This window comes from Ziziphus jujuba, chromosome 3 (genome assembly GCF_031755915.1).
Source record: "Ziziphus jujuba cultivar Dongzao chromosome 3, ASM3175591v1".
Lineage (NCBI taxonomy): Eukaryota > Viridiplantae > Streptophyta > Magnoliopsida > Rosales > Rhamnaceae > Ziziphus > Ziziphus jujuba.
This window is the reverse complement of record NC_083381.1, coordinates 28,731,811-28,741,122: the sequence shown is the minus strand read 5'-3', so window position 1 is coordinate 28,741,122 and position 9,312 is coordinate 28,731,811. Positions and strand designations below refer to the sequence as shown.

Genomic DNA, 9,312 nt, shown 5'->3' with positions numbered 1-9,312 from the left:
TTTATTTTTTATTTTTAAAAGTATTAAGTATGTCTTTGTTTACAAAATCTGATTCCAATTGCGTAAGCATAAATTTCAAACTTAATAATATTTGATAAGTTCATTGTCGTTGGTGCCATTTGGGCTAGGCAATCCACCGGGACAAAGTTCCTCAATACAGCTGGGTAAGCTATGAGGGGGTGGAAGTCAGTTATAGGTGTCAAGGAAGAGTCGGGAGGGGTTCATTCCAATCCATTATGGAGATCGTTGATCCTTAAATTGCATAAGTTCTTTCAACCATTCAGTTGCATCGCCAAGTATCCTAAGTAAAAAGTTTTTGTTTTTCCTAAATTACAAGACAGTAGGGGAGTAAAAAGTTTTTGTTTTTCCTAGCATATAAAAATGGGAAAGAAATTATTGCATTTGTTATAGCTAAAAAGATTTTGTTTCTCCATTTTTAAGGTGTGAGCATTTGTTTCTCTTCTTTATATTTTCTAAACATTGAAAGCTTTTGTCTACTAAAAATTGATAGTCGTAGAGCATAATTTTGCATAGGCTGATCAGATTCCATTTTACTTTAGGTTGTTTGAGAAAGATATTGATAAATGAGATAATTAATTTCATCTTCCAATAATACATAAGAAAATAAATATAATAATAAATAATAAATAATAAAAATCTACTTGTATCTGAAGTTTGACTCAGTAATGCAAAGAAAATTTTATATCAAGTTTATTCAAGTTTCAAACTTAAATAGTATTAGTAATAACATTGTGGGTGGTTTGGGTTTGTAGATATACCATTTTAACTCTTTTGAGTAGTAGTGTGCTGTAAAATATATGGTTAAACTGCATAATGAACCTTTCTTCAAGAATCCAAGATTACACATATTGACACTGAAGTAAGCGAGGGATTGTTTCAAAAGGGACATTTGACATTTTTTTATTCTAATGCTAAAATAACGGGTAAGAGAGAGAGAGAGACAGACAGACAGACAGAGACAGAGATTACAATTTGTCAACTCATCCTGAATTACAAAGCAAACATACAAACTCTTTTTGAAGGCTCTAGATCTAAACTGAAAATTTGATGTGGTTGCACCACTTCTGTCTCACTGCAGCCTAAAGCATGCCATGAAACCCTGCAGAATCCAAAAGCACAGCTTTTATGTGTTCAGGGTGGACATCCTGGTTTTCCTTGTATTGCTGCAAAGAAAGACAAGTATTTCAGCTATTGGACTTGGTCCCTCAAAACAATTTTTTCTTTTTAAATACCTTGAAAGCCGATAAATTTAACCAACTCATATTTGGTATCATGAGTATATTAGGTAAAATCGAGTTAAGTTGTAATTAATTAGGTTTTCTACTAAAGTGTCGTGCTTGAAAGGCTAGCTTCCAATGGCGACGTAGGGTTACTTAAGGACAACTTGGAGAGCAATAATAGTATAGGATATGTATAAAGTATTGATGATGGGTTGAAATCATACCTCAGCACGAAAGATATCCATAGCAAAACCATTGAAACAGCTAATGACAGCTTGCTGGATGTCTAACCCCAGGTTATCCAAAGCCTTCATTGTGGAGAGTAGGAGGCCTGCTCTTCGGCCACAAAACATGTGGATATTTATGGCTCTTCCTTCTCGCAGTCTGACTTCAACCTTTAAATTTCAAAATTAAAGCATTATTTTGAAAGTCCCTATAATAATTGTACCAGAAAGTGTAATATGTGGATCTTAAATGTTTCGTTCCTTCTTCAACACAAAGTAAAAAGTAAATTAAACCTAATGCAGAAGCATAAAATGACCTATGATAAAAGTGATGTTCTAAAAGGGAGAAACTAATTGATAATCTTGGGATTGGATACACTCAAAGCATATCTCCCAGTGCAAAGAGAAAATTATACCCTTGCAGGTTGGCCATTTGGGCTAGGCAATGAACTAGGACAAAGTTCCTCCTTGATACGGCCAGGTAGAGTATGTGGAGTTGGTGTCAAAGGGTGGAAGCTTGTGGTAGGCGTCAGTGAAGACCCGGGAGGGGTCGACTCCAATTCATTATGGAGGTCATTGATCCTTTGCAGAAGTTCTTTCAAGTATTCAATTGCATCCCCAAGGATTGAGGCCCTATCCATCTGTCAGCAAAAAATGGAACAGTATAATAAAATTATAACAAATCAAAAACCGGAAAATAAAACTTAAAAAAATTTCTTGAAAGATTTACGAGAAATTGCTATGCATTACAAGCACTCTTGATATCTAATTACAAGTTGCAACAACAAAAATTACCCTTTGGAAGTCTACAATCTAAGCATAAAATTAATGGAAAATTTGCAGGTAAAAGAAAGAAAATTTTTGATCATTCACTGAAATATTCAACTTATCTGTTTCTGAATTATAACATATCTACTGGGGAGACTTTTAAAATCAAGAAGCATCTGACGACATGAAGGCTACCATAATTGTCTGATCAAACTACGTTTTGATCTCAGGGTTTCTCCAAACTTCAACCTACCTTTTTGATTTGATCTTGTATTAATTCTTCTAACTAATTTCTTGTCATCTTTGATAGGAGATGGAAATGAGGATGGAAACATCTTATATCCATTTAAAAAAAAAAAAAAAAAAAAAAAAAAAAAAAAAAAAAAAGCACAATGAGTCTCACTCATCTTCTCTCCTCTCCCTCTATTCTTTCTTCTAACTCATTCCTTCTACCAAATACAATGTAAAAAAGACAAGTTATGTCCTCTAATATGAGCTTCTGGTTTAGAAACCACATCTATTGAAGCCAATCGGGAAAACATAAAATCTAGAATTATAGATCAACTAGCATGTCCAGAACAAGGAAAATAAGTCAAACAACGCCATAAACTAACGGAAACTAAAAAGGAAAATACATGAGTTTTTACTTCCCTGCAAGTGCTGAAAGAGTTTATAATGAAAGTTCAAGAACAAACTACCAGGAGTCCATGTGAGAAAAATTAAAGCTAACAGAAAGAAAATTATAAACCTCGTAAATGATGTTACTTATTCAAAAATAAATAAATAAGAAACCATAATTTCAAATTGCCAATGACTTTCAAATGCTAAAAACATAAGAACTATTCATAATTATGAATTCACGAGAAAATGATGTAAAAAGAAAAAAATAAATAAAAAAATAAAAAATTCTCACCTTGCTTATTTTGGGAACAACAGACCTGAGCATGTAAAGCCTATCATTGAGCTTCTTCCGGCGGCGCCTTTCAGCCATCAAATTCTTAGCAGGCAAACCTTTCTTCTTCCCCTTCTGGTCTCCAACAGTGACACCGCTACCATTTGCATTCGAGCTGTTCACTCCATTCTTGGCATTCTCTTCAAACTTGGTATTCTCTGTAAAGTCATCCGAATCATAATTCAAACATGAGCCATCAAGACTACCATCATCAAAATCATCCCCACCACTCATTTTCCTTTTCTTCTCCTTCTCTTCACCCATTTCTTTCTTACCCTTACCATTCTCAACCCCATTCGAAAGCATACTGCTCTCCGAACCCAAAACTCCTAAATTCTCTCCATTATCAGCCAAATTCTTCCTAAGAGCCGCTCTTTTCTGAAATAGAGTAGGCTGTGCTCCTGTAGAAGGGAAGGAATTGAGGGGTCTTAGCAGCTTAGACCTGTTCAGAAACAGAGCATTCCCTGAACTTTCATCGAAACCCCGAAAACCCGAAAAGGTGCTGCTACTGTCGGGCAATTGAGGCACATGGGTCATTGTGAATTGGGATTCTGAGCACAGATTATGAGTGTTCATCTGGTTATTTGAGCTCAAATCCGTAAACCCATTCAAAACCATACCTCCCCTGTTCAAGATATTCGAAGCATTCGATGGTTGGGTTTCTAGAAACCCAATCTCGCAACCCAAATCGAAGCCATGGTCTAAAGGGTTGTTAGAGACGACATTAAGGAGAGAAGACAAGGTGGGTTTTGGAGGCAAAAAGTACTGTACCTGAGATGGGTCGAGATTGTTGAAGACGGATGAAGATGGGGAGCAAGAAGAGGAGGAGTCCAAGGGGTGAAGCAACAAGCTATCTGGGTCGGCGAGCGTGGGTGAGAAAGTGATATCCCTCATGTCGTTGGAATGGTTTTGGATTCCATTACCAGTGACATACCAATCATCTTCTTCAACCTCAAGCATGGATTTGAAAGTGGACAGAGAACCCATCTCGTCTTTGTTAATTCTGTACTCCATCACCGTTGTTGTTGTTGCTAGTCCAGGAAGGAGAATCTCTATCTTCCATCCCAAACAACGCCGTTTACTTTGGACAGCATTGCATGGAGAGCTTTAAAAGGGAAAAAGCTTTTGCTCTGAGAGCGAAAGCCAAGTGGGTTTTTTAAGAAAGAGAAGGAGAGAGAGTTGTAAGAAGAAGGGTCAAATGGACGTTAGCAAAAGGAAGGAACAAGAGGCGGAAAAGTAAAGCAGCTTTTTTTGATATTTGGAAATTTGTTTGATTAGGATTTTAGGAAGAAAGTGAGCAAGTGAGAGAGAAAGTGAGTTTTGTTTTTGTATTTGTAAATATTTTTTGTTTGGGTGGGAGAGAAAGAGAAAGAGTAAAAGAAGAGGGAATGAATTAAATGAATGAATAATGTAGAAAGAAAGATAATAAAGAGAGAAGAAACTCCCAAGCATCTCGTGAGGGCTTTCAGTTTCACCGCACCTACCACCCAATCAAAAACTTAACCCCTCTCTTTTTCTTCTCTCTTTCTCACTGACTGTGTCTTCGTCTGTCTTTTCTGAAGGTTGTGGTTGCTCAACGGTTACTCTTGCCTGTCCTTTGTAGTTTGCTCTTTGGTCCACTACCATCTTCTCTCTATCTTTTTACTAAATCAACCTCCTCAACCCAAGTTTTTATCTTCTTATCCAACATCAATTTGTATGTATACTTGATATTATCTTGTTAACAAGTTTCGGGAGATAAAGAAACATGTTTGAAGAAGTGCTCATATATGAAATTTTAAAGATATAATATTAATTAACCCAAAATTTTGAACATATATAATTTATCTATTATAGGAATCTGTGTCTAGTTGCATTATAAATTATTTTTTTGAATTTAAATCTAAAACTTTAAATGGGATGTGACTTTTTTTTTTGGGTTTTCAAACCTCTGGTGGTGGATCCTTCTTGTTTAAAGGGAACAAATATCGAACCACTTGAACCAACTGGGATCGGTGAGATTTGACTATTTCAACCAAATAAAATTATATATAAAAAATTATATACATGAGAAAGCATATTTAATTACACTAGAATGATTACATATAGTAAAAATTTAATCAATAATAAAATAATAATAAATATTTAAATTCAAATATAAAATTTAACTTTTAATACTTAACAAATTTTTGTCTTGAATTATTATATTATAGAATTATTGGTTGTATAAATTATGTATACTGTACACTTTTTAAGTTGCAATATACAAGTAGTTTCCTTAAGGCATTTAACAGTTATTTTTTTAAAATAAAAAAATTAAAAATTAAAAAATAATATTATGTTGTTTTTCTTATTTTGGAAGCAATCTTACCACAGTTCTTTTTTTTTTTTTTTTTCAATTGCATATAGTATTTTTTTGAAAAAAAGTAAGAAATTTTTTTATGAATAGGTATTTGGCCCCCTTAATTAAGTATTTTTTTTTTTATGAATAGGTATTTGGCCCCCTTAATTAAGTATTATTTTATCTTAAAAAAATATTATCTTATCTATATACATCACTATTTTATGCAAGCATTTATTATTCTAATATTAGTATTTATTAAAATTTTGATATTTTACTTGTATTTTTTTTGTTTTCTAGTTTATTAATTTAATGGCCTTTTATTATTATTTATCAATGTACTTTTCTAATTTGTAGAAAATAGAACATGTATGATGTCCAAAAACAAAAGCATACATTTAAATGTTCTTAAAAAAATATTGTACAAAATTATTGTAAAGTTCAACCACTATTTTTGTGTTACTAATACTTAACTTTTTATAAAAAAAAAAAATTACTAATACTTAACTTATTAATAATAATGTATGGCAGTGAATATTATTTCCTAAAACCTAAGCTTACATATGGTTCAAACCTATAATTTGAGTTTACTTACAATATGATTCTGTTAAATTAATTTTCTGATTCCGCTCTGATAATAGAAATCTGAAAAGGAAAATAAGGGTCTATATCATTAGGGTAAAAATACCAATGAGACATGGCCCACAATATTTTTTTATTTTTTGGACTTGCAATTATGCTTGTATTTAAGTGACCATCAAGACTATCAAACAAATTTCACGTAAAAAGGTTAATGCTTACATGTTTCTTTAATTCTCTGTGAAGAAGAAAACGGAATATAATAATATATAATTGTTTAGCCATCTATGCTCTTATTCACCTTAAAAAAAAAAAAAAAAAAAAAACTAAAAAACTAAAAAAACTAAAAAGTTATAAATGCTCCTTTCTATTATTATTTATTTCTTTAAAATACCTTCTTTTTTTTTTTTTTTTTTTTGGGGGCAAATTTAAACGGCCAATTTTGCCTGCTCTAATTTGTTGTACAATTCTGAACTTATCGAACTGAATCGAATTGAATCAGTATCATACCATTTCAATTTTTGGAGTTCTACAAGTGGTGATGAAAAGAATCTTTTATCATTTTCCTTTTTTTAAAAATCTTTTGTTCCCTTCTTTATAGAATTTTTTTTTTTTATTACATATAGATCTTTTTGAATTTGTTTTTGTTGTGCTAAGTTATCTATATTATATATGAAAGTAAAATAGTCAGTAAAATTTTTTTTTTCCATGTATCATTGTTAGACTTATTTTGTTTTCTTTCAAAAGTATAAAAAAAATAAATATTTATTAATTTATTTGTTTAAATTCATTTGTCTAATGTTATATATAATTGCTTTTTAAATATTAATTAATTGTTATTTATATAGATATTTATTTATTTTTAAAAATATATCTTTTTAACCAAGTGAAAATTTTGATAATAAATTATGAAAAAACACTTTCCATATAAAAAAATAAAATATTATTAAATTATGAAAAAACTAGACAAATATGATTAGATAAGAAAAACTATATCATACAATCCACCAAACAAACTACGTTATTATCTTATACTCAAAATTGATATGTTACACATGTATAAGTCAATCATCAATTTGAAATTTTAAAATTTAAAATTTAAAAGTATTAACCTATATAAATTCTTTATTTTCATAATTATTAAATTAATTGTCCATATTGAATACATATTAATATAATACTTAAAATTTTCAATATAAGACTCTTTAAAATTTAAAAGTTAAAATTTTAAAATTTGGCTATATAAATTATTTATGGATATTATTTACCAACAATAAATAACCTATTAATTCAAAATGGATAACTTCAATATAAAGCTATTTAAATTTCAAATTGTATATATTATTATAATGAGTAATTAATATAGGCAATTAGACAATATCATATTAAACTAACAATTATGATATTGACATGTTAAAATTTGAAAATTTGAAAATTTCCGCCCATAAAATGAATAATATTAATCATAGAGTTTTAAAAACGATATTCTTAATCAAGTAAAAATTAGAACGGTAAATTATGGACAAATATTCTCCAAGTAATAAATTAAAAAAATTAATTGCTTCATAAATATTAATAAAGTGTCATTTATGTACTATTAATATTACAATTCATAATTAGGCTATATTTAACTTTATTTGTTTTTAAATATGGAAAAAAATATATATATAAAGTTAGCCAATTATTTAAGACATGTTGGTCTAAAACATCTAAATTACATTTTTGTCTCCTAAACACCCAAATTATAATTTTTAAATAGTAATAATAAATTTAGGAACTGATTGTGGAATTAAAAGAACCTGAATAAAGCTACCTTTATTTTTTGGGGCTTAGTAAATGAATCTAAATAAGACAAATAATACTCTTTTGAAATAATAATTATTTTATGGAGAAAATAAAGCTTGAATAAAGCTAATTATTTATTTTGAAAATAAATATTTTTTTCCTTGAATGAAGGACTCATAAATAAGGCTAGATTTATATAATATGTAGATTTGGGAAGGGTGGTAATCGTGGTTATCTTTCACATTGATTAAAATAACAAATGAAAATATTTTGATTTGGAATAATGGTTTGATTTTAAAAATTAGAGAAAATTTACATTTATTATTCAAAATAACATTTGTGTTCTTATTATGTTTTGAAGGTATTCATCATTAAATAGATAATAGAGTAAGTGATTTTTCAGTTCCTAATCAATCTAAAGTTATTGTTACTTTTTTGTTGTTTCATTTAGTTGACTAAATTTATATTTAAAGTCTTTTTATTATAAGGCATTTAAAAATATTTAATTTGTTTATTCTCTGCAAATTAGTATAATTGTCTAATTTTTATCAGATTTATTTTGCATAATTTTTATTATTTTATTATTATATTTTATTTATTTTCTAATTAATTTAGAGTGGCTCTCCTTCATCTATTAAAAAAGACATATAAGTTGTTTAATTTTTGCAAAACTAACAAACAATATGAATAAAAGTTGTAAAATTGATTAAAAAAAAAAAAACTATCAATAGTTTTAGCCTTTACTCATAAAAAGTAATATTTTATTTGATTTGAATATAATGAATACCATAAATTATTTTTGAAATTATCGATTACAGTTATATGTATTGTATATCATACAAATCAATCGATAATAGTATTCTTTCAATAGTTAATAGCAAGAAAAGTTGGTTAATTGGAATTAATTTATATTAATGGTCATACCATTAAAGAAGAAAAAAAATGCCATATCCAAACACAGTATAATGGTTCATAAATAAATTGGAGGCATATCAAGAATTCAATATTATTGAGAAAATATTTAAATATGTCAAGATAAGTAAGTTCATACATATTATATTTGTTTATAAAAACATTATTTTTCATTTTGTTTTTAAATGTTCTTTTATAGCAAATAATTTATGTTCCTTAAGGATAACGTAGAGGTAAAATCTACACCTTAATAGGTAGAGAGCATGAATTGGGATCCCTTACTCATATTTAAAAAAAAAAAAAAATTATGATAAGCTAAGAAAAGAAAAAATACCAAAAATTAAGATATATTGAATTTTTATAAAATTTTATACCTTTGAAATTTGAACCCATAAAGAAAAGGACAAAAATTTAAAATTTGAGATACAATGAAATCTATCAAATCCGTAACATAAAAGCAAGGGAAGTGGATATGGACCACATTGAAAGTATAATAAATGAGAAAAATTATAAACAAATGACTAAGAAGAT

General features: G+C 28.8%; 1 pseudogene; it reads right to left on the bottom strand.

Moving 5' to 3' along the window:
• Nucleotides 1–805: 805 nt before the first annotated feature.
• On the bottom strand, nt 806–4,669 carry LOC107407124 (transcription factor ICE1-like; annotated as a pseudogene).
• Between the last annotated feature and the right edge of the window lie 4,643 nt (nt 4,670–9,312).